Here is a 24,653-nt window from a genome sequence, read left to right on the forward strand (position 1 = left end):
CCGCCCTCGGGACCGCCGGAAGAGGAAGCAGCGCAGACGCAGGGCTCACAGAAGGGCCGGGACCGCCAAGAGGAAGCAGCAGGACAACGGTAGGAGCTTCTACATGATGGGGGGGGGGTCGGGAGGCTGTGGGGGTGTTAGCGGTCCTTCGGAGTGGGGGTGCGGGTGGGAGTGCGTGCGAGCGGTCCTTCGGGGTGGGGGTGCGAGTGCGTGCGAGCGGTCCTGCGGGGGGGTAAATCGGACGTCGGGGGGGGGCATCAGGCTTTCAGGATGGGGACAGGACTTCAAGGGGGAGAGGAGAGTCGGGGCGGCATGCGCGGTATACCGCTGTGCGCGGTATATAAAAATTTATTTACATAAATTACAGTTTCCCGCGCGCTATACCCGTGTGCGCGTTTTACACGGGTGCGCGGTATATGAGTGAAAATATGGTAATACTAAGGAGTTTGTTTACATAGAACCTTTAGTTACTGCTCACATGGATGGTAAAAGCAGCACCAAAACAAGCACGCAATAATGTGCATGCTAAATTAGTCAAAGCATGATTGGCTTTGAGCATTGGTCCCTGAATTTTGGTGTGATTTGACCTTAGCGTTTCAGCCTGGACATTAGCCACACTTGGCCTGATTCTATAAACAGACCAATATTCGTCAGTGTGTGGAAATTCTAGTGGTGGTGCTTATCTATTGTACACTTGCCACACTATTTCACAGCACACTCTTAACATCCCATCTTTGAAAATAATCGGTACTCGACAGTCCCTTATCTTCTCAGTAACAGCCCCAATGACTTGGAACTCTCTCCCTTTATATTTAAGAACTGAACGAAATTTGCAGAAATTTAAAAGCAGTTTAAAGTGCTTTCTTTTTAAAGATGCCTTTAACTGAAAATACAATCTATTTTAACTTTGACAGTCTACATTATTGATACTTATCTTCCCCAGCAATTTTTTCCCTCCTAATCCTTTACATATTTACCTTTGTGTACTTTTTCTTAAAAAATTGTAGTTCTCCCCTTTCTTCCCATTGTTTCTCGTGGGTTAAATAAGTTAGTTTACCCAAGTATGTCTCACAATTTAATTTTGTATGTCTAATTTGTTAAAATATTACTTTCCTTGTCAACTTTTTATAAATTTTTGTTATGTACAACGCTTTGTACCTTTGGATAAGCGTTTAATCCAAAACCTGAATAAACTTGAAACTTGTCAATATTATTAGTGTGGGGGAAAAAGACTTCAAGGGCTCACAGGTGCCTGATGTTAGACTATTCTTACCAGGTTTCCCCTAAGTGAGTTATCATTAGCCTTCAGACGGCACCCTGCACCTATATGGCTTTATCTATCTTGCTTGCTCTTAATTTTTTTGCCATACGTTGGTTTTTTTTAATAATTATTGACAATTAACCTGTGAGCTGTAGTTCTCTATGCAGCATCCCTGTTTCACTTCACTAGGAGCTTCGTCAGGAGTAGATATTCCCAGAGGTTCCCCCTTAACTGCAAAAGAGCACGCAATCACTAATATGAAGGGAGCTGGACACTGACTATGCAGTTAGGAGCTTCTATGGCTCCCATATCATTTATTCTGTTGGAATTATATTTTATTGAAACTTACATTAGATAAAAGTATTTTTTGTGGGAACAGTTTAGGACCTAATTGTTACCTGAAGGGTATATAGAGCCCATCCTGTGTGAATGCCGATTTAGAGCACTAGCCCGCCATTGCTCCTTGTTGTGCGCTGTGTGTAAAGCTAATTCTGCGAACGACACTTAAACCAGTAGTTGCCTAGGGAAACAGCACCTACCATGTGTCATTCAAACTTAGATGCCATTTACAGAATCGCACCTAGCAGCGCCTGACTCATTCTACACCCAAGCTCTGCCCCCCAACCACGCCTACTTTTCTGGTAAGTGCTTCGGTGTAAGCGCCTACATTGTGCTTATCAAGTTAGGCACCTACCCGAAAAATAAATTTTTTTTTTTTTTTAAACTGGTTTTTAATGGTGCTGTTCAATTAACAGTGCTGACTGAACAAATTAAAAAATTAAGTTAGGTGTCTAGATCAGGGACACTTTCTCTATTTGTTAGTACTAAACCCAGGGTCGGTCCTTCCTTGTTGAGTTCCCTCACCTTTTGTCTGAAACATCTCACAAGGCATCCACTAGCTTTCTACTTCTAGAATTGCAGTAGATTAAGCACCCATATCATTACCTCTTTATCATTCCTACCGTTGCAATATCATTGATTGTATCTCTGTCCAGTTCTTCTGTCTGAGTTAGAGATCTGTAGACCAAGTCCAGTCCAGCAGCACCTCTTCTCCCTTTCTGTCCCTCTCCTGATTGTTCTTCACTTGCCTACAATGCTACTGGTATAGTAGTGCAGCAATTCAGTCAGCCGGCCTCTGGGACTTTGCTAGGCCATGGCCCACCTCTGAGGAAAGAGGAAGTTGTATCATCAGAGACGTGGCGTGGCCTAGCGAACTCCCAGAAGCTGGCTGGCTGACAATCACTACACTGCTGTACCAGTAGCATCGTAGGCAAGTGAAGAGAGTCTTCGGAAAAGACAAAGGAGAGCTGTTTGGAAGAGATAAGGAAGGATGGCCGCCATGTACCCCTTGTTAATGATTTGTGTAACCCTTGGGTATGCATACCACATGTTGGGAACCTCTGCTGTAGACTACATCACTGTGAATGAAAGTGTGCCATCTTCTCTTTCCAGCACAATCCCCAGGGCTTCCTCTTTCCTGCATATCCCCTGCATTTCAACTGCTTTTACTAATGTCTTTTGCTTAGGGAGCTAGTCTTTCCTCTTTCTTGCCATCTCTTTCCCTCCTGAATAGATCATAGCCGGGTGTGGCGATATCCTACTCATGAGAATCATTGCACCATCCTCTATAATAAAACCCTAAGCACGCATGCACACTTAGGGTTTTGAGTTTCCTGCCTCCGTGAGGTGTGCTTCTGTGCCGAATTCGATTTTTGAACACGAAGGCAGGGAACACGCTGGCGACTCCCCCCTCCCACCCTCACTCACCAACTGCTGCTGCTCCGCCTCTGATCGCTGGTTGTCACGATCCTTGCAGGCCGTTCTGCACCTCGGTAGCATGTTCCCTCTGACGCATGGGATCGTGTCAGAGGGAACGTGCTACTGAGGTGCAGAGCGGCCTGTGAGGTTCGCTACAGCCGGCTGCGATCCTCAGTAGGCTGCTTTAAAGAAGAGGAGCTGCATGCTGGCAAGGGGGAGCAGGTAAGGGGTGCTTCTGGACAGGGGGAGGTGGGGACAGGGGAGCAGGTAAGTAGTGCTGCTGGACAGGGGGAGCAGGGAAGAGGGACAGGGGAGCAAGTAAGGAGTGCTGCTGGACAGGGGGAGCAGGGAAGAAGGACAGGGGAGCAAGTAAGGAGTGCTGCTGGACAGGGAGAGCAGGGAAGGGGGATGGGAGCAAGTAAGGAGTGCTGCTGGAGAGGGGGAGGTAAAAGGAAGGGAGAAGGGCTACTGCTGGACACAGGGGAGGTAAAAGGAAGGGAGAAGGGCTACTGCTGGGCAGGGGGAGCAGGTAAGGGATGATGGTGGACAGCCGAGGAAGGAGAGAGAGAGACAGACAGAAAGAAAGACAGACCGAAAGCGGCCAAGGAGAGAGAGAGAGAAAGAAAGACAGACACACACATCTATTCTAGCACCCGTTAATGTAACTGGCTTAAAGACTAGTGTTTCTATAATGGACACAATGCTCACATCCTTTTCCACCATCAGAATCTCTAGATCAGGAATTTTATTGCCTCAACTATGAGCATTTGTGTTTATAGCCTTCCACCAATTTTGGAATTGCTTGAGTTTTTGTATTTTTTTAAATTCTGGTTGTCTTCTTCCCCTTTATTGCTGCTGAGTGTGTTGCAATCATCTGTTAATATTTTCTCCAGTATTATGCTTTTGCTGAATGTGATATCCTGCCGCTCCCTTTTAGTTTAAACACCTGTCTACTTATTAACTGATTATTCTTCCTGCTACAGAAAGATGTAGTCCATTATTATGGTACAGTTGGCTATTGTTCATTCCATTGCCCAAGCAATCTGTATCTCTAAAGTCTTCTTGCGGCAGGTTTGGACTGGAGCCACTTGTTAAATTTGTTCTGTGATGGCAGCTTCTCCTCCCTTGCCATGAACAGGTAGGAATTCTGAATATGCTGTAGTATTGACTGTGGATTATATTTCTAGCCAGGTCTTTTGTTCCCAGCTAGATAATATCAGGTTAAGAATCCTTAGCTTCTCTTCAGATTTCACCATTTGGCTTGTATTCCTGCTAGCTGAGAATTCAAGGAGGCATTTAACATTTTTCTGACCATTGAATTGTGATTCCGAGTTTGATCCTCTAATAACGGCATTTCCTATCAATTGCAGGGTTTTATTTTTGTTTTAAGCTCTTTTGTTGTTGCCTAAGGGATTTCTATTGTGCTAGGTGTCCCTCCTTTTCTTCACTGATATCCACTTAGATTCTACACTTTGGAGCATCATTTCCCAAGGCAAAGAAATAATTTTACAGGGGGGTTCCTTTGAGGAAATGGGTGCCTCTGTATTACAGGTCGAAGCCCATGTTAATCCGTTTGATTTTTTTGTAGTAGTGAGCATGGATTGTCTTCATGTTGAATTTTGAGGGAAACCATTTTGTATTGCAGCTAATTCCTCTCTCAGTTATGTGAACTCTCTTTTTGCCATGACAGAGGAAGAATGATGGGCAAGCTCTAAGGCTTCACCTGGTTTCCCTTAGGATTAAGGCATCACAGTCATTACTTTATTTGTTTGATTTTTTTAGCCCATCCTCTCAAAGGAGCTCAGAACGGGTTACAAATCAGGTACTCAAGCATTTTCCCTATCTGTCATAGTGAGCTCACAGTCTATCTAATGTACCTGGGGCAGTGGAGGATTAAGTGACTTGCCCAGGGTCACAGGGAGCAGCGTGAGGTTGAATCCACAACCTCAAGGTCCTGAGGCTATAGCTCTAACCACTATGCCACACATTAGTCGTATTATGAAATAGAGATCTTGCTCATTTTTCTCTTTTAATTGAAGAAATTGGCTTTGTGTTATGACTATAAGAAAACCCAGACCTAAGGTTGGCAGGCTGAGAGAGTGGTATTAAGTGTCCAGGGTATTTAGACAATGCCTGAACTGAAACCAATCCTAAATCTCTTATCTCTTCAGGTGCAGCTTAACCATTGGACCAGGTAAGGCACTGACTCAGGGCACCAGGTGATAAAGGGCACCAAAATATCCAGACTGTCATCACCACCAGTTCCTCATCAGTATAAAAGTTAAGCCTTCTTTTCTTCCATTCCTGTGAGTCCAGCTATTCTCCCTCTTTTACTGCAGTCCTTTATAATTTAGCTTGGTTGCTTATGATGGCAGTAGCAGCTTCAATAAAAAAGTGGATTTCAGCCTGCCCTTGCATCTTCCTTCTGTTACGTCACACCGCCTCTGATATAATTTCCTGTGGGCAAGATATGGCAAAGAGAGAAAATGCAGGAGTGGGCCAAACACCACCTCCAAGATAAAATGTAAAGGACAATGGTAGAAGATCATGGGTGGGGAGAAAAGGGGAGCAGTACTATACCGAGTGAGGGAGATATACTAGACCTGTGTGTGTGTGTGTTGGGGAGAGGTGTAGGGGGGTAAGTGCTGGGGACAGAAGCAATGCAAGGGGGGGGGCATGATTCCTTGAGCTGACCCTATATCTGTTAAAGCCAAAAAGGGGAAATATTTTAGCTTTAGCTTCTCAATATTTAAAAACGTGACTTGGGGGTGATTATTAGCGAAGACTTGACTGCCAATCAAGTGGAGAAAGCTTCATTCAGGGCTAGACAAATCATGGGCTGTATCCGTAGAAGTTTCGTCAGCTGTAAGCCCGAGGTCATAATGCCGTTGTACAGATCCATGGTGAGACCCCATCTGGAATATTGTGTACAATTCTTGAGGCCACATTATCAAAAAGACATGCTGAGAGTTGAGTCGGTTCAGCGAATGGCCACCAGGATGGCCTCAGGACTCAAGGATCTCCCTTATGAGGAACGACTGGGTAAGTTGCAGCTGTACTCACTCGAGGAACGCAGAGAGAGGGGAGACATGATTGAGACGTTCAAATATGTCACGGGCCGTATCGAGGTGGAAGAGGATCTCTTTTTCCTTAAAGGACCCACGACAACAAGAGGGCATCCGTTGAAAATCAGGAGTGGGAAATTTCATGGCGACACCAGAAAATATTTCTTCACCGAAAGGGTAGTTGATCGCCGGAATAATCTTCCACAACAGGTAATTGAGGCCAGCAGCGTGCCAGATTTTAAGAAAAGATGGGATTGGCATGGAGGTAGTTAGGGGGTGGGCCATTAGTGTGGGCAGACTAGATGGGCCGTGGCCCTTTTCTGGCGTCATTTTCTATGTTTCTAAATTTTCAGCATTTTATTGTATAGGAAGGCAAAAGACAAGATAGGAGCCCTGTTCTCTTTTGCTGAAAGGAAGGTGAAGTTAGTCTTTAAATAGATATGATTTGGCTCGACAAAAACTAAGTAGTGCAGGGAGAGATAAGTAGCAAAAAAAAAAAAAATCTGAAAACAAAAACCCAGCCACATAGTGAAACACAAGAGAAAACAGCCAGAAATAGCCTACAATGTCCCACACCACCTGAACTTGTGTGAACCCTTCAAGCCAAAAGGGAGAACACTCCCTTTAAGAAAAGCTGAACAGGTTAGGGAGTGATTGAAATTCTTTCAGCCGGCACCTGGAAATAACTAATATGGTCTTTTGTCTGACTTGCTCTCTAATTGAATTGTGAATGTAATATAACCCAGTTGTAGGGGGAGGGGGGAAGAGACGCATTTTGGAGCTTGTTTTGGCCTAGAAGCTTCCTTCCTCCTTTGGACTAGCTCAGTTGGAACTCAGCTCCTGTTAGATTCCAGCATTGTAAAACACAACTTCACAACTACTTCTGGGTACCTCTACCCTTCACTATGGGCTTGCCTATTTAGTCATTGCAGCTAGGACTGTCTCTGAAACCCGGCAACCATAGGCTATAAATTTAGCTACTAGTTTTGCATTGCAGGAAGATTGAGAGTCCTTTGATTCCGCCCCCCCCTTGTATAGCCCTGGCTCATGCAAAGAACAGAAGATCTGACCCAGAAGTTGAACCCTGGTATGTTTACATGGCAGAGCTCAGCACTTATACTCCACTGGCACTGTTCTGGAGTTTGAATTCAGATTCATGATAGTCTGAGATATTCCATTGCTGTGTTCACAAAGTATTACATCGTACATGGTTTTTCTTGTTTAGTTCTGTAGAAGTTTGTGTACTTGGTCTATTTAAATACAACACATTTCATTATGTATAACTCGAGGCATTAGTATATTCATATTGATGTTTAAACATGTGTGATTTCATGATACCCAATGTCAATTTGTTTTAGCACTTCTCTCCCACCAATCCATTTCCCCCTTTCAGCCAGTTAATTATCATAACATGCCACATGTTCTGAAAAGCTCTACCAACAGAAATAACATAACCTAACAAATATTTATTATTGCAAAAGCCTTTTGGTTCTATGCAGTTTACAAAAGAGGTAAGCTGACCATCGTCAGTGAACTATAACATTACTTAGGCATGGGCAGTTAACAGTAGAGTTATCGTATTTTTCGCACCATAAGATGCACCCTAGATTTAGAGGAGGAAAACAAGGAAAAATAACATTCTGAGCCAAATTCTCCCTGCCAGACTCTGCACCAAACCCCAACCCCAGTTTTCTACCACTCTGGGTGAAGAAGAACTTCCTTACGTTTGTACGGAATCTATCCCCTTTCAACTTTAGAGAGTGTCCTCTTGTTCTCCCTACCTCATCTACTAAGTCTATCCCCTACAGTACCTTGAATGTTTCGATCATGTCCCCTCTCAATCTCTGTTCGAGGGAGAAGAGGCCCAATTTCTCTAATTTTTCGCTGTACGGCAGTTCCTCCAACCCCTTAACCATCTTAGTCGTTCTTTTCTGGACAATTTTGAGTAGTACCATGTCCTTCTTCATGTACGGCGACCAGTGCTGTATGCAGTACTCCAGGTGAGGGCGCACCATGGCCTGGTACAGCAGCATGATAACCTTCTCCGATCTGTTCGTGATCCCCTTCTTTATGATTCCTAGCATTCTGTTCGCCCTTTTTGCCACCACCACACAATGTGCGGACGGCTTCGTCGACTTGTCGATCAGAACTCCAAAGTCCCTTTCCTGGGAGGTCTCTCCAAGTACCGCCCCAGACATCCTGTATTCGTGCATGAGATTTTTGTTACCGACATGCATCGCTTTACACTTACCCACGTTGAACCACATCTTCCATCTGTCCCCGTGTCATTCTCCGAGATCAGCAGAACAGAGTCATTCAGAGTAACAGTAAGCTAGGCAATATATGTTAAAATAGTGCCGCTATCCTGATCAGAGTGGAGGGGGACACTCCATCACATAGAACCCCACTTTTGCACTCAGATTCTCAGTAAGTAAGCAAGCAAGCAAGCAGAGGGTGATACACAAGTGTCTGGTAACATTTGACATTCCAGTCTCACACATCTCTCTCCGTCGACATGGAAGGGTGGAAGGGCTCTGTTCCGAGGACAGCTTGCTTGACTTTTCAGCACACAGAAAGCACATTACATGCTTTGAAAAATATAACTGGGTTTTTTTTTTATTTTTTTATTTCTTTGTTCATTTTTAAACTACAATTGTGCACCAAAATGATACAATTATATAAAAGATTAATATTATAGCACATTACACTTTCCAAAAATAATAGGGATACTATTTTCCTCATTTAATTGAACCAAAGCTCATAAACATACCTTCTAATAATGACTGGTTTGAGATTTGTAAACACAACTTGTACAGAAAAAGAGGATTAAATGAAGGATGTGAGAAAGTTAGCCACAAGCAATATTTACAATCAAATTGACTGTTAATGTCACATGATGTACAACTCTTAATAAGCTGTCAACTTTGTCAGTTAACTTAAATTAATTACAGTCATTTTCCTTGCCAAATGCTGAAATGTGACTATGAGAAACAGGTCAACTGTTGGGGAACAGAGGGGAGAAACCCAGCCTCTACAATCTATATTGTATTTGAATTCCTAGCTCAAATTTGCTTATAGTTTGGAGCCTGAAACAACTGCCAAAAATATCCTATCTTAAAGAATATCAAGTAATTTTGTGCGACCCTGAAAGAAAAGTGAAAGTTGTGAGGACAATTCAAAGCGCATGAAGGATAATTTTCAAAGGGACTGGAGCATTAAAATAGTAAACGACTAAATTTTCTGAGCTAGAAAGTCTTCATCTCACAGCAGTTAAAACATACAATTTAAACTGGATTTTATAAATGTATTCCTGCTGGGTGTGCATTCTTGGGACAGCAAGCACTCCAGGAACAGAAATACCGTACTTTTCGATCCAGTGAGCGGCAGGCGCGAGCCCCGAGCGCGCCTGCCTGGTTCCGCGCCGCCGCCCATATGGTGCCATCAGCTCGGTCCAGCGCTGCATCGCCAGACGGAAGTGAAAGGCAGGCGCGAGCCCTGAGCGCGCATGTCTGGTCCTGCGCCGCCGCTTGAATGGTGCTGTCAGCTCCCGCGAGTCTCGCGAGAACCAACGGCACCATTCAGGTGGCAGCACAGGACCAGGCAGGCACGTTCGGGGCTCGCGCCTGCCTTTCACTTCTGCGGCAGATGGGGGAGCCTGCCAATGCAGGGCTGGACTAACCTGATGACACCATTCGGCCGGTGGTGGTGCGGGACCAGGCAGGCGCACTCAGGGCTCGCACCTGCCTCTCACTGCCGCGGCAGATGGGGACTCGGGTGGCTGTCCAGCAGGGGAGCCTGCTGATGCAGCGCTGGACCGCCAGGATTACATAAAGGTACCGGGGGGGAGAGGGCGGCAGCATTCGTTCCATAAGACGCACCCTTATTTCCATCACCTTTTTGGGGGTGGAAAAAGTGCGTCTTATGGAGCGAAAAATGCAGTACATCTATATATATCTTAGGAAGAATTACAAAAATTTAGAGAAAAGGTGCATTTTTAGAAGCTTACTAAAGTACATGTAGGCTGATACTCTAACCATTTGACTCGGTTCTGGATCTCTAGAAGTGGCTCGTTATAGGAGTCTGTTAATGAACTTTTTCTGAGTGCAGCCTTTGACTGAAGGGAAGGTAAAGAATGATTGATGACATATGGAGCGGCAAGGCCCTGAGAACAGGAACTGAGCAGTAAGGTAGCTGGGCAGTAGGCCATGTAATGCTTTGTAGAAGAGGATTCTTCCCTCAACTGTCAGCCAGTGTAATCTTTGATAGAATGGGGTTATGTGATCGAATTTTCTCAGGTTGAAGATTAGCCTCACTGTGATGTTTTGAAGGATACTTACTCTCCAGAAGGGTCTGCATTGTCCTGCTAGGTATGCAATGTTGCAGTGGTCCAGAAGGTTTAAACTAGTGCTTGGACTAGTAGTTGGAATGGCGCCAGATGAAAGAATTTTCTTAGTTTTCAAAAAATGTTGAAGCCTTTGCATATGACTTGATCCACTGGGGCTGTCATAGATAGCTGTATATCAAGGTGAACTCCCAGGATTTTAATTGAAGGGGTGATGGGAAAGATAGCTCCTCTCAGTTAGAGAATCCATGATGAAGTTGGTGGACCTGGCTAGAAAGAATATAGTTTTCTCGATGTTCAGCTTTAACTTTGAATGGGCCCATCCACTCTTCTGTGGAGGATAAGATTGAGTCTATTCTTTGTATATCTGCAAGTGTTAGGTAACAGGGAGGACAACATTAATGTCATCAAAGTAGCTGTAGTGGGTGACATTAAGTTGGCTTAGAAGGTCTCCTAGGGAGGCAAGGTAGACATTGAAGAGAAGAGGTGACAAAGGGGAACCTTGTGGAATGCCAGATATAGTGTCTCTCCAGGCTGAACTTGATAGCTTGGCAGGAATGGGCCCAGTGATTAGGGCAATGGACTAAGAACCAAGAAAGCCAGGGTTCAAATTCTGTTTCTGCCACTGACACATCTTGTAAACTTGGTAAGCCACTTTGGGGCCCTTTTGGGTGGTGATGGCATAACAGTTGAATTTTTCCAGAAATTTTCCAAATTGATAGCACCATAGTTTATAGAATACGAGGGAGTGCTGAAAAGTTCTCAGCCCAACCAAGTTCCTAAATGCTGAGTGTTATTTTGCCATTGTGTTATTTTAATTTGCAAAGTGCCAATTTGTAGAATCGTAATGTTATGTTTTGACATTATTTCAGATCATTGATTGAACCATGTCAATGAAAAGTGTGGAATTACAAGCCATCATGAAAGTCCTATTCCTGCAGAAGAAAACTCCAAAGGAAATCCATGAATGTGTGATTCAAACATTGAGGGGCAAATTCCATAAACGGCGTCCCGATTGTAGGCGACGGTAGGCATCCTACTGCTATCTAACCAGCCAATCAGGACACACGTTAAAAAAAAAAAAAAAACACCCTGAAGCAGGCTGCCTACATTCTAGGCATTTTCACGAGCCTAGGGAGGCGCATAGGGCTGCTTAAGCTTGCCCAAAGCTAGGCATGGGCGTGGTTTTGCCCGGAAGTGGCCTTAGGTGAGCTTAGGTGGCTCTAGGCGCCTGAAATGTAAGCCAGCAAAATACAGAACATTGATAAACCCTATGCAAATACAGGACCACAAACTAAAAGTTCTAATATACACAAATGAAACCCTAAAATGCCAGGTTCTGCATGCAGTACAAGACCAGAGAAATAGAAAAAAATGCATTTCTTTCTGAACACTGCAAAATATAGACAGCAGATGTAAACTCTCAAAACTGAACTATTTCAATCACTAAATTGAAAATAAAATAATTTCTCCTACCTTTGTTGTCTGGTGATTTATTTTTCTAGTCATTTTTTCCTAGTCTCTGGCTGCACTCTCTTATGTCCTGGCTCTTAACTGTTTTGATAGCCTTCTTATCCATTTACTGTTTTTCACTCCTTCACTTTCTTCCCTACATCCACAAATGTGGACATTTTGTCACACATCCCGGAAGACACAGGCAGGATCGGAGCTAACAGGGATAGTCAGCTTTTAAGTGTGGGGGAATGTGACAATCCTGCAACCCTGAGGCTTGTCACGGAGCGATTTGGTAGGAATTACAAGCCCAGATGCAGGAGGGCGAACCAAGTCAGAGCCCGGGGGAGTAAGTCAGCTGACTATCCTGTGGACTCAGAGGGAGAAAGGGAAGCAGGTCCAGAAATCTGGGACTGCTCTGATAATGTACTGAGATCAGACAGTAAAGATTGGCCTCATGGTTTTACAGAGTCTGGAAAGCAGAAGGCAGCACAGCAGGGTGCCTTGAGAACAGTTCAGGCCAAGGAAAGAAAACTTTCTCCCCTGCAGCAAACGGGGAGTGGTTTCTTCTAGAGAATGACACGGTGAAAAAATTGGTCCCCGTCACCGCCCCGTCCCCGTCTCACCATCCTCTTCACTGCCCCGTCACCGCCACTGCCACCCCATTCACCGCCCCGTCACCGCCACTGCAATCCCATTCACTTTTCTTTATTTACGTATAAAGGAAACATTCTTTAAAACTTTAAAACTTAGTTAAATATTAGTTAATAACTATACAAAAACAAAACACGCAGAGAAAAAATTAATTAATAAAAATTCTCAAAACTGACACATTTTGATCACTAAATTTAAAATAGTTATTTTTCATACAGTTTTTCAATCACTAATCTTCCACCACCCCTGGGGCTAGCAATGCAAAAACAAACACGACATGTACTTTAAATGCTGCCGTGATTAGCATAGTGACCGCGGCTACGGCTGCAAGTCTCCCCTCCCCCCAGCGATCACGGCAGGAGGGCACCCAACCCCTCCTGTAGACCCCCCCAACGGTCCTCCCGACAATCGCAGCAGAAGGGTACCCAACCCCTCCTGCCGGTCCTCCCAATGGCCTCCCCTAAGATCGCCGGCAGGAGGGTACCCAACCCCTCCTGCTGGACCCCCCCCCAACGAACCCTCCCACCCCGGAACCCCCTTAGTCTTACTTTCCAAGTTGGACCGGACAGCTCCTCGCTCGTCTGGCCAGCAGGCTTGCCTCCGTCCAAATGAGGCGGGCCCGCCCCTCCCCTCCCCTCCCCTGCCTCCCAATGGCCTCCCCTAAGATCGCCGGCAGGAGGGTACCCAACCCCTCCTGCTGGACCCCCCCCCCAACGAACCCTCCCACCCCGGAACCCCCTTAGTCTTACTTTCCAAGTTGGACCGGACGGCTCCTCACACGTATGGCCAGCAGGCTTGCCTCCGTCCAAATGAGGCGGGCCCGCCCCTACCCTGCCCAACCCACAGGATCCTAGGGCCTGATTGGTCTAGGCACCTAAAGCCACTCCCGCTATAGGAGGGGCCTTAGGTGCTTGGGCCAATCAGGCCCTAGGATCCTGTGGGTTAGGCAGGGGAGGGGAGGGGCGGGCCCGCCTCATTTGGACGGAGGCAGGCCTGCTGGCCAGACGAGCGAGGAGCTGTCCGGTCCAACTTGGAAAGTAAGACTAAGGGGGTTCCGGGGTGGGAGGGTTCGTTGGGGGGGGGGGTCCAGCAGGAGGGGTTGGGTACCCTCCTGCCGGCGATCTTAGGGGAGGCCATTGGGAGGCAGGGGAGGGGAGGGGCGGGCCCGCCTCATTTGGACGGAGGCAGGCCTGCTGGCCAGACGAGCGAGGAGCTGTCCGGTCCAACTTGGAAAGTAAGACTAAGGGGGTTCCGGGGTGGGAGGGTTCGTTGGGGGGGGGGTCCAGCAGGAGGGGTTGGGTACCCTCCTGCCGGCGATCTTAGGGGAGGCCATTGGGAGGACCGGCAGGAGGGGTTGGGTACCCTTCTGCTGCGATTGGCAGGAAGGGTTGATCTGACAAATGAGGAGCACGGTGAAACACAGGTAAATAGCGGTTCCTAGAAGGGGGTACATTGGCCCGCGGGGACAAACCTGTTCACCGTTTCCGCGGTCGGTGAATGGCCTTGTCCCCGTCACCGCAGCGACTGCTAGTTTTCTTCCCCGTTTTCGGCGGTGACCCGCGGCTTAAATGCGGTGGCCGCGGGTAAACCGTCACCGTGTCATTCTCTAGTTTCTTCCCTCAACTTAAACGGAGTCTCTCTGATGAGTTAAGGGGAGGAGGAACAGGGCAGAAAGGAACCAGCGGATTCCCCAGGACAGGAGCAGAGCCGGAGCCAGAATCCCAGCATGAAGCTGAACTAGCCTGGAAACAGCCAATGCCCCTTTCTCTGACTGATTGGGACATGAAAGAGGTACAGGTTAGAAACTCTCCTTTGGATTCATGTATGCCTGAACCAATGTTAATAGGAGAGAGCTATACCTCAGGTGAAACCCAGAGTGAGCCAATGGAGATTTCCTGAGGAAAAGGTGAGGGCTGGGAAAACGTTTTTCTACCTACTGTTTCTCTGCTGTCATGCTGGAACCTGGGGAAAGCCTAACAGGATGTTAAAGTGTTGTAAACTGCCAAGTTGTGTTCCTGTATGCTGGATTTGTGTAAAGCCCTAGAGCTGATAGGATGTGGTAAAGCATAGCTTACTTAAGCAAACCCTGTGCAGGGAAGCTGGATTTGTGTAAAGCCCTAGAGCTGATAGGATGTGGTAAAGCATAGCTTACTTAAGCAAACGCTGTGCAGGGAATCTGCCTAAATGCCTCTGGTTCATAGTACCCAACCTCAGGGAAGCTGGATTTGTGTAAAGCCCTAGAGCTGATAGGATGTGGTAAAGCATAGCTTACTTAAGCAAACCCTGTGCAGGGAAGCTGGATTTGTGTAAAGCCCTAGAGCTGATAGGATGTGGTAAAGCATAGCTTACTTAAGCAAACACTGTGCAGGGAATCTGCCTAAATGCCTCTGGTTCATAGTACCCAACCTCCCGTGCAGGCACAGCTGTTAGCTAATTACATTAGCAAACTGTGGGAGGTAATTTAACCCTGTGTGCTTTTTGAATTGGATAAAGCTCCAACTAAAAAGGACTGTTTGACCTGCATTATCTCCTGCAGTACGAACACAGGAAAATAGTTTCCATATAACCAGGTTCAGCAGGACTGCTTAGATTGAAAGAACCTTGGACTTTGAGGGCAGTTAGCCTATTTTAAGGAATGAACTCTGGTGAAGGAAAATGCTTGTACTGTGGGGCATTCTAGAAAGCCCAGAGTAGGGTGAATTATATTTTGATTTTGAATGAACTGTTTCTCTGTGTGCAAAATTTATTACTGGTGAAAACCGGGCTTGCCTGAGGTTGCCAAGGCCAGTGGCCGAATAAAAGCTATGATTTATTATTGAAACCATTTTGACTGCTGGAGTTTTCTGTGCCAAGAACACACCACATCTAGCCCAGGAAAGCCAAAGGGGTATCCAGCTTGCAAGGTAGCCCTACTCTAAAGAGGCTCATGCCAGGTGTTAGAAGTGTGTCACTGCCTAGCGTTGGAAAACCGCTCGGCCAGAGACTAGGTGGTGACAATGTGTTGCTCACCACTCTTTCCCCATCCTGTGAGCGTTTTTGTGCTAGATTGAGGTGTGGCCAATGCAACACAGCCCTAGTCAGTTACCCCACCTTCCTTCCTTGCCATCTTGGCTTGTTTTCTGACTCCTTCATTAGTAATACAGGCTGTTTTTTATTTATAGCTGAAAAATATTGATTTACATTCTAAGGGTGGGGATGTGTGTTCTGTAACCATAAATCATAACCTATAATTGTAATACAGTACTCGTATTTGGACCCTGATAGATCAGAATCCAACCTGTCTATATGTAAACTGCTTTGACTGTGTAACCACAAAAAGGCAGTATACAAGTCCCATTCCCTGTCAGCTAGTGGATTTTTAGTCCCCACATGAAGATCTTCCTCTTAGTAAACAGTTTGGGTTGACTGCTGCCTTCCGTACTACACATTTTTATGGTACAAATCATAACTTCTTCAGGCAGTATGTTTGTACAGGTCAGGTCGATCTCTGATCACAGCCGCCTCTGTGTTTTATTGTAGTGATGCAGACATGGGATGAAGTTCAGATTGCCTTCTAATGAAAGAACCCTCAGTTCCTAGCTTATGAATACCTGGAAATATGCTTTTCTTTTTTTTTTTCTGTCAGAGATAGGCGAGCATAAGATGTGTACAATTACTCAGGGTCATAGCCAGGACCTTCAGTGATGCAAGAGAAATATACTGTAGTAGTTTTGCATTTCTCTTGTCTACTAGCATTATACCTTATCTTTAATTACTTACCGTATTTTCACGCATATAACGCGCGCGTTATATGCGTTTTTACCTACTGCGCATACCCCTCGCGCGTTATACGTGTGAGCGCGGTATACAAAATTTTTTTTTACATAGTTCCCACCCCGCCCGACGCCCGATTCACCCCCCCCCAAGCAGGACCGCTCGCACCCCCACCCCGAATGACCGCTCGCACGCGCTCCCACCCGCACCCGCATCCACGATCGGAGCAAGAGGGAGCCCAAGCCCTCTTGCCCGGCCGACTCCCCAACAATATCGGGCCAGGAGGGAGCCCAAACCCTCCTGGCCACGGCGACCCCCTACCCCCACCCCGCACTACATTACGGGCAGGAGGGATCCCAGGCCCTCCTGCCCTCGACGCAAACCCCCCTCCCTCCAACGACCGCCCCCCCCCCCAAGAACCTCCGACCACCCCCCCAGCCGACCCGCGACCCCCCTGGCCGACCCCCACGACACCCCCACCCCCCTTCCCCGTACCTTTGGTAGTTGGCCGGACAGACGGGAGCCAAACCCGCCTGTCCGGCAGGCAGCCAACGACGGAATGAGGCCGGATTGGCCCATCCGTCCCAAAGCTCCGCCTACTGGTGGGGCCTAAGGCGCATGGGCCAATCAGAATAGGCCCTGGAGCCTTAGGTCCCACCTGGGGGCGCGGCCTGAGGCACATGGGCCCAACCCGACCATGTGCCTCAGGCCGCGCCCCTAGGTGGGACTTAAGGCTCCAGGGCCTATTCTGATTGGCCCACGCGCCTTAGGCCCCACCAGTAGGCGGAGCTTTGGGACGGATGGGCCAATCCGGCCTCATTTCGTCGTTGGCTGCCTGCCGGACAGGCGGGTTTGGCTCCCGTCTGTCCCAACTACACAAAGGTACGGGGAAGGCGGGTGGGGGGGTCGGCCAGGGGGGTCGCGGGTCGGCTGGGGGGGCGGTTGGAGGTTCTTGGGGGGGGGCGGTCGTTGGAGGGAGGGGGGTTTGCGTCGAGGGCAGGAGGGCCTGGGATCCCTCCTCCCCATAATGTAGTGCGGGGTGGGGGTAGGGGGTCGCCGTGGCCAGGAGGGTTTGGGCTCCCTTCTGGCCCGATATTGTCGGGGAGTCGGCGGTCCTTCGGGGTGGGGGTGCGAGTGGTCCTGCCGGGGGGGGGGATGTATCGGACAGGCGGGTTTGGCTCCCGTCTGTCCCAACTACACAAAGGTACGGGGAAGGCGGGTGGGGGTGTCGTGGGGGTCGGCCAGGGGGGTCGCGGGTCGGCTGGGGGGGCGGTCGGAGGTTCTTGGGGGGGCGGTCGTTGGAGGGAGGGGGGATTGCGTTGAGGGCAGGAGGGCCTGGGATCCCTCCTGCCCATAATGTAGTGCGGGGTGGGGGTAGGGGGTCGCCGTGGCCAGGAGGGTTTGGGCTCCCTTCTGGCCCGATATTGTCGGGGAGTCGGCGGTCCTTCGGGGTGGGGGTGCGAGTGGTCCTGTCGGGGGGGGGGATGTATCGGACATCGGGGGGGGGGGCATCAGGCTTTCAGGATGGGGACAGACCTTCAAGGGGGACAGCATGCGCGGTATACCCGTGAGCGCGGTATACAAAAGTTTTTGTACATAAAACTGTGGTTTCTGCGCGCTATACCCGTGTGCGCGTTTTACACGGGTGCGCGTTATCTGCGTGAAAATACGGTACTTTTCCAAAGACTTTGGAGGGGTGGTATGGGGGCAAGGCAAACAAGGCAATTTTCCCTGGGCTCTCAGGATACAGGGGGTCCCCAATTGTGTCTAAAGTTGGTGATACAGCCTACTGGTGGGCTTTGGAGCTCTCTCCTGAGCTTCTGCCCTGGACCCAAGCATGTTTAACACTGGCCCTGACTGAAGGTTAACTTACATTGTTGTAGCATTTCAGGATGGCTAAAAAGAGATTGCTGGGGTGGGGGTGGGGGGCTGTTAATTGTGTTATTGCTGGGCTTGTGATTTTTCTACAATTCTTATTTTTTCTCTCCTGTAATTTGTTTTAAACAAATATGCTGGACACCTTTCACTTACCTGAAACAGTGCTAATTCTAGGACATTGAGGGGCCCAGATTTAAGAAAGGGTTGAGGTCCTCTTGAGACTTAAGTTGAATGGGAGGCTCTCTGGACTGTCTCTCATTTGTACCACTTGACAACATTCATGTCCAGCTGCACACCTGCTTTTAAACTTTTACACAGCTTTATTCAGTTTGCAGGGTGAGAGCCAAATAAGACTCTCATCTCTGGAGGCCTTGTAAACTCCCTGAACCTGCAGCAAGATAAGCACTTAAGCACTTTATCTGATGGTTGCACATAATAGGTGTAGGGGAGAGACAGAGGACATTCGATAGGGAGGGAGAAGGTGGCACATAATAGGTGTAGGGGAGAGACAGAGGACAATTGAGGGGGAGGGAGAAAGAGGCATATGCTGGGATTGGGGGAGATAAGTGGCAAAGGATGGAGGGAAGGAAGTGGGGCCAGATTCTTAAGCAGGGAGAGTAATATGATGGCAGATAAAGACCTGAATGGTCCATGCAGCTTGCACAACAAGAGATAGCATATGTATATTTAATCTTGAACTGTCCTTGCCATTTTTAGGGCACAGACATTGTATAAGCCTGCTCGACACTGCCTTAACTTTTCAACGACTGGCGTTTACTGTCGAAGCCCACTCCAGCCCAACAAGATCTATCTAGCCATAATTGGAACACAGACCTTAGAAGTCTGCCCAGTACCAGCCACAACCACCGAGAGCACACAGACCCGATACTACCAAGAGTGTGAACTCTCCCCCCCCTGCAATCCGCTAAGAAGATCGACTGTCGGCTCCGGGCGGCTTTCCCGCAGAGGAGAGAATCCTGCATTCACCGTGGGCCTCATCTGGGGCAGCCTCCTTGGAGCGGCTGGGGCACGGGCAGTGTGTCTGGGAGGGAATGCATGGATGGGAGAACATCTCAGGGGAGGAGACAAAGGCATCCTGGGACTGTCAGCCAAGTCTCTTCCCTGAAGAAGCCCTTTTTGGAAACGTCAATCGCTCCTCCTAAACTTACTTGCTCCACTTCATCACTTCATCATGCTTCTATTCCTTTCTCTCCTCTCTTCTACCTTCCAAAGTATTTAGATCAATGCTGTCTTGTTAAAATGTTTATTTTATTTTTATTTTTCCTCTAACTCTACTTTTCACTTCTCTATTACCCTCCAGGTACTTTAGTTAGATTGTGAGCCTTCGGGACAGTAAGGGAATTTTTCAAGTACCTTTCTTATTTCTAATCTTAATGTATATTTTCTGTAAACCGCTTAGAACCTAACGGATGTAGCGGTATATAAGAAATAAATTACATTACATTACATTACATTACTAGCCTGCCCAGCTACTGGATTTGCTTCCCAAGCATGGCTAACGTGTTTTGATTTTCATTCTCTTTCCACATAGGAATCCCGTGTCTTACCTGAAGGGAAATGGATAGATTTAAAGGGAAATAGAGAAGACACTGGGGAATGGGTGAAAGGTAAAGGGGTAGATGAAGAGAAGTAGTGAGAAGATGGTGGGGTAAGAGACAGGAGAAATGCAGGAGAAAGGGGGTGTAACATTTTACATTTGCGTGAGTAAAGGAAATAACTGGTTACAATTGATTCAAAATACACCATGTGGTCAGAGGCAGTGGCATACCTAGGCTATGTGACACCCATAATTTCCCCCCCTCCCCCAATCTGTATGAAAAACTTGATTTTTAGTAACAATCCACACTTCACACAAGAGTACCTAGGAAGAAGCAGCATCTTACATACTGCAGTGAGCAGTACAACATCAATAAACCCATTGTAAAACTAAACAAGCCAGACTAGTACAGATCAATCCTGCACAGAACACAGAAAACACCTTCGCCTAGTATGGAATATGTCATCACAAACTAATCCTAACTAGTGCCTTTTTTAGCCATGGTGGTAACAGCTGAGACGCTTATAGAATTCTGAGTGTTGGAGCTGTTACCACCACAGCCAGCACTAAAAAATGCTCTATGGTTTTATAAAAGGGGGGATAAAATAGAAATGAGTAGACAAAAGTTAAATTGAACCACCATGAAGCTGGACTCTGCATACAATGCAACACCAAAGAAACAGTGTTGCATCTCCCCTAAAGCAAAAAAATAAATAGAACATTTTTTTCTACCTTGTCTTCTCTGGTTTCTGCTTTCCTCATTTTCTTGTCACTCTCTTCATTTCATCCACTGTCTACCCTCTCTCTGCCTCTTCTATATGGCATCTTCTCTCCTTCTATGCCCCCTCCAAACACTGTATGCCTCCCCCTTCCATTTCTCCCTTCACTCCCATTGGTCTGGCATCTATCTTTTTCCCTTCCCTCCTCCAATGGTCTGGCATCTCTCTCCTCTCTTTTTCCCTTCCCTCTCCCATGGCCTGGCATTTCACTTTCCCTTATCCCTTCCCCCCCCCCCCACTTCCATCAGCATTTGCCCCCTTTCTTTCCCTCCAAACCAATTCCATCCCGTATCCTTCCCCCTTATGTCTCTCCCCTTTCCCTTGCACACCAATTCCATCAGTATCTGCCCCCTTTCTCTTCCTCCACCACCCTTCCATACCACCCTGCTTATTTCTCTCTCCCTCCTAACCAGCAAGGTCCCATGACTGTGTCTGCCGCCTCTGCTCCGGAAGACATAAGTGATGTCGGAGGGGATGGACCGGCAGACGCAGGGAGTTGCGGCATGGTCCTGCGATGACTGCGACTGCCAGTCCACCCCCTCCGATGTCACATCTTCCTGAGCAAAGCCGGCAGACGCAGTCATCGCGGGACCTTCCTGCACTTCAGGGCAGCTGCCGAGTCTGCTCCATCATAAGAACGGCAGCCGCACTGAGGTATAGGTCCCTTTGTAGAGAAGCACGGGAGGTTTTGGACCCGGCCGGCTGTGTATCCCCCTTGGGCGGTACGCTCCCCCCTCCCTGCCCTTGGTACGCCACTGGTCAGAGGTGAGATCCAGCAGAGGGTTACAGCAAGACTGCTAAGGCACATAGATACTGCAGGAAGCCCACCAGGTAAGAGGAGGGGGGCACTAGCGAGAGGCTAATCAGAGCTGAGATTAGCTCTAGGTGGCAGAGGAAAGGAAGCTCTTTGAATGACCTTATCAGGCAGAGGTCAGAGATAGCCAGGAAGACAAAGGAATCCCAGTTTAGGAGAGAGGGAATACAGACCAATGGAAATAGAGCTTATACACTTTCTCAGACTACATTTTCCACAATACTTGTCTCGCATGTCCTGGCAGGAAATAGCTAACAGTAAGATCCTAAAACAATACTGAATTACATAAAGTGTATTTTACAGCCCTATTAGGACCAGGGTACGGCTGCAGGAGGCATAACATCAAGCTTCCTGATAAATTGGAGTTTTGTAGATAATGGATGTGGGGAGAGTCGTATGTATTGAAAATGTTAAGATGAAAGCATCTATAAACTATGAAAATGTATTATCCTTTGTTCCTTTACAAAGAAAAGCGTCAACAATTGAAAGTCAGTTCAGTTCAAACCAAAATAATTCGTTTTTATTAAGTTCATAAATTTACTTTTTTCTTTTAGATTTAGTGGAAAGCATTGCTGTAGTCTAGCAATATTTTTTTGTGGTGTCAGTGTGGTTACCATTAACAAATTTTTATTTGCCACTGGCTATAAATCACGATTTTTCCTAACAGTTCCTTTCCCCCCCCCCCCTTTCACAGCACAGCCCCTATCTTATGCAGTCCTTTTCTGTATTCCTTGCCTCTGCGTCTCCTTCCTCCCTTCTCCTCATGGGCGCCCTAGTCTTTGCTCTTTCCTGCTGCTTTTCATCCCTCCGTCACTATGCAGCTGCACCAGTAAAAATATTAATTTTGAACAGAGACTCCAGAAAAAGAAAAAAAAAATATATATATTATATATTTCTATAATTAACCCAAAACTCTCATGTGCACTGTCGTGTGCTTTTAAGATGGTTTGCCGCAGAGGGAAGCTTTCGGGTGATCGGTTGCCCCCCCCCCCCCCCCGATGGATGGCTAACACGGGGGCGGTCGGCATTCTCCTTGATCAATTAAGCCTGGGCGATAGAGTCCTGCATCCACAAGAGCCGCCCACAGGTAAGTACGTCTGGGGGGGGGGGCGCCAGCATCTCACAATTAACTAGCGGTATGTCGAGCGAGCGGTGCCTTCCCCATCCCTCCCCTCCCAGTAGTGTTGGGAGCATAAGAAGTTTGATGTTTTTAGCGTAAGCCATTAGGGATTACGATGCATTACCGTGCGGCTTTTGGATAAGCTGCATCTCGTCCAGGATCTTAGGCCGGCGCCCCTGATCATGGCCGTTAGATGGCGCTGCGGGGACTCTGAGATTGAATCAATGTTACTTTGCTTTTCAGGACTTACTTATAGTTGGTTTTTGTTGAACTGGGCTGGGGCTTATTATTACTCTGTTTTAAATTCAGAAGCCACCTTGAGCAAATACAGTTATTTTCAGAGATTTTAACCTAAATGTTGACTTCAATTCCAAATGTTCGGGTACCTTCATTTATGGAGTGTTTGGGATGGAAACAATTTATTAAAGGAAACCCAAGTAGAATAGGTCATACCTTGCTTAAATTCATGGTTTTTTTTGGATTCTTAGACCAGTCAATGATCTAATTGGATCTATACCATGGTCTGATTATTCTTTAATTAGCTGTTGGATTTCCATGTGTGGGTACAGAATCTTTTGATATGAGACGGTTTAATTCCTTAATACTTTCCAATTTATTAAAATTTCTCTATCTTCTGGAGAAGCAGTTGATTTTTGGTTTAATAGGTGAAAATCTTGCTCATTTGGCTCCATTGAAGCAGAGAACATTTAACTGTAGGACTTCTTTCCATGGTACACTTCAAGAAGGAAATAATCTGTATAAGAATAAGCAGGCTTGGGAGAAATGTTCTGATTCTTGTTCACTGGCGCCCTTATTATATGAGTTTGGAGTCATATCAAAGATTTACTATGGCAGCAAAATTATGATTTTAAAAGCAGTGTCAGGTTCAATATACAGTAGTCCGAAAACTGACTAACAATTCAATTTCTTCACAGTCATATTTAAATCGAGGTCCTTCCAGTCAAAACTTAGGGCTGTTTTTTGTGAAAAGGTAACAGAAATAAGATATATACTGTATACCTCTATCCTTAGTTCAAAAGAAACAGGAAACAGATACTGTAGAAACTTTGATTACTTCAGAAGTTTTCAGTACAGTTAATCCTAAAAACTTTAGGTGTTTGTTCACCATCCTTATTAAAGGTATTAAAAAAGGATCTGACACCATGGCTAATCTAAATAATAAATCATTAATGAAGAAAAGTTTTTATCCTGATAAATTGAAAAAAGCTAGTTAAACCCTTGTTGAAATGTGAAAATTGGACCTGGCCTCTAACTAGCTGCCATTCAATTTCCTCTTTATTATTTTATCATTAAGATTTTTGAAAAAGTGGTTTTAAATCAATTACAAGACTTTCTGGAGGAACACCACGTTTTGGGCAATCACCAGTTTGGATTTGGCCCTAAATATTCTACATTGCTCATGCTTTCAGCGTGGAATTCTGTCGGGGCAAGTTCTGATCGAGGAAGCAATTTTTCAGTGGTGCTTCTTTTTATCAGCTGCCTTTGATATTGTTCATCGTGGGCTGTTGCTTGCTCAATTATGAGTTTGGCAACATTGGAAGTAAAATCTGGATATCTCAATCCATCCAGTGGCGTAGTAATGGGGATGCGGGGGAGGGGGACAGTCTGGCCTGGGCACCATCTTGGGAGGGGGGACGCACCGGCATTTCTCCAGCGCCTTGCCATGTGTGCTGCGTCTTCGCTTCAACACTCCAGACAACATGCGCCTCCTTACTTTCCAATCTCCCTGCCATCTCTCACAAAATCCTGGTGGGCTGGAGGGGGTTCGAATTAAACCCCCAGCTTGAGAACCTTTCACCCCCGACATCGCCCATCCCATACATTTTGTTGAAAATCAGGCAGGAGAGATGCCCACTCCTTCCTGCTTTGAAGGGCCGCCTCTTCATAGTGGTGGCCATTCCCCTTCCCGATGTATCCTGGATACACTAGAAGGGGCCTAAGGTCCCGATTGGCTCAGGCACCTAAGTCCTAGGGAAGGGGTCTTAGGTGCCTGAGCCAATCAGGACCTTAGGCTCCTCCCAGTGCAGTGGTCTCAAACTCGCGGCCCGGGGGGCCACATGCGGCCCGCCAGGCACTAGTTTGAGGCCCTCGATATGTTTATGATAATCACAAAAGTAAATTAAACAGTTTCTTGATCATATGTCTCTTTAGCTATAAATGACAATATTATTATTAAGACTTAGCCAAAAGAAAAGAAT

At 46.8% G+C, this 24,653-nt stretch overlaps 1 protein-coding gene across 4 annotated transcripts in view; it reads left to right on the top strand.

Moving 5' to 3' along the window:
- The window catches only part of GCNT1 (glucosaminyl (N-acetyl) transferase 1), a 43,792-nt gene that overhangs the window by 12,966 nt on the left and 6,173 nt on the right, over nt 1–24,653 (top strand). Inside the window, exon 1 of one of the 4 annotated variants that reach the window (XM_033926938.1) lies at nt 4,055–4,157. The exons of the other annotated variants lie outside the window; for them this stretch is intronic. The gene's annotated coding sequence lies outside the window, so the exon portion shown is untranslated. Of the gene's footprint in view, nt 1–4,054; nt 4,158–24,653 lie in introns of those variants that run through there. 4 annotated transcript variants of the gene reach the window in all.

Source organism: Geotrypetes seraphini, chromosome 1 (assembly GCF_902459505.1).
Source record: "Geotrypetes seraphini chromosome 1, aGeoSer1.1, whole genome shotgun sequence".
Classification (NCBI taxonomy): Eukaryota; Metazoa; Chordata; class Amphibia; order Gymnophiona; family Dermophiidae; genus Geotrypetes; species Geotrypetes seraphini.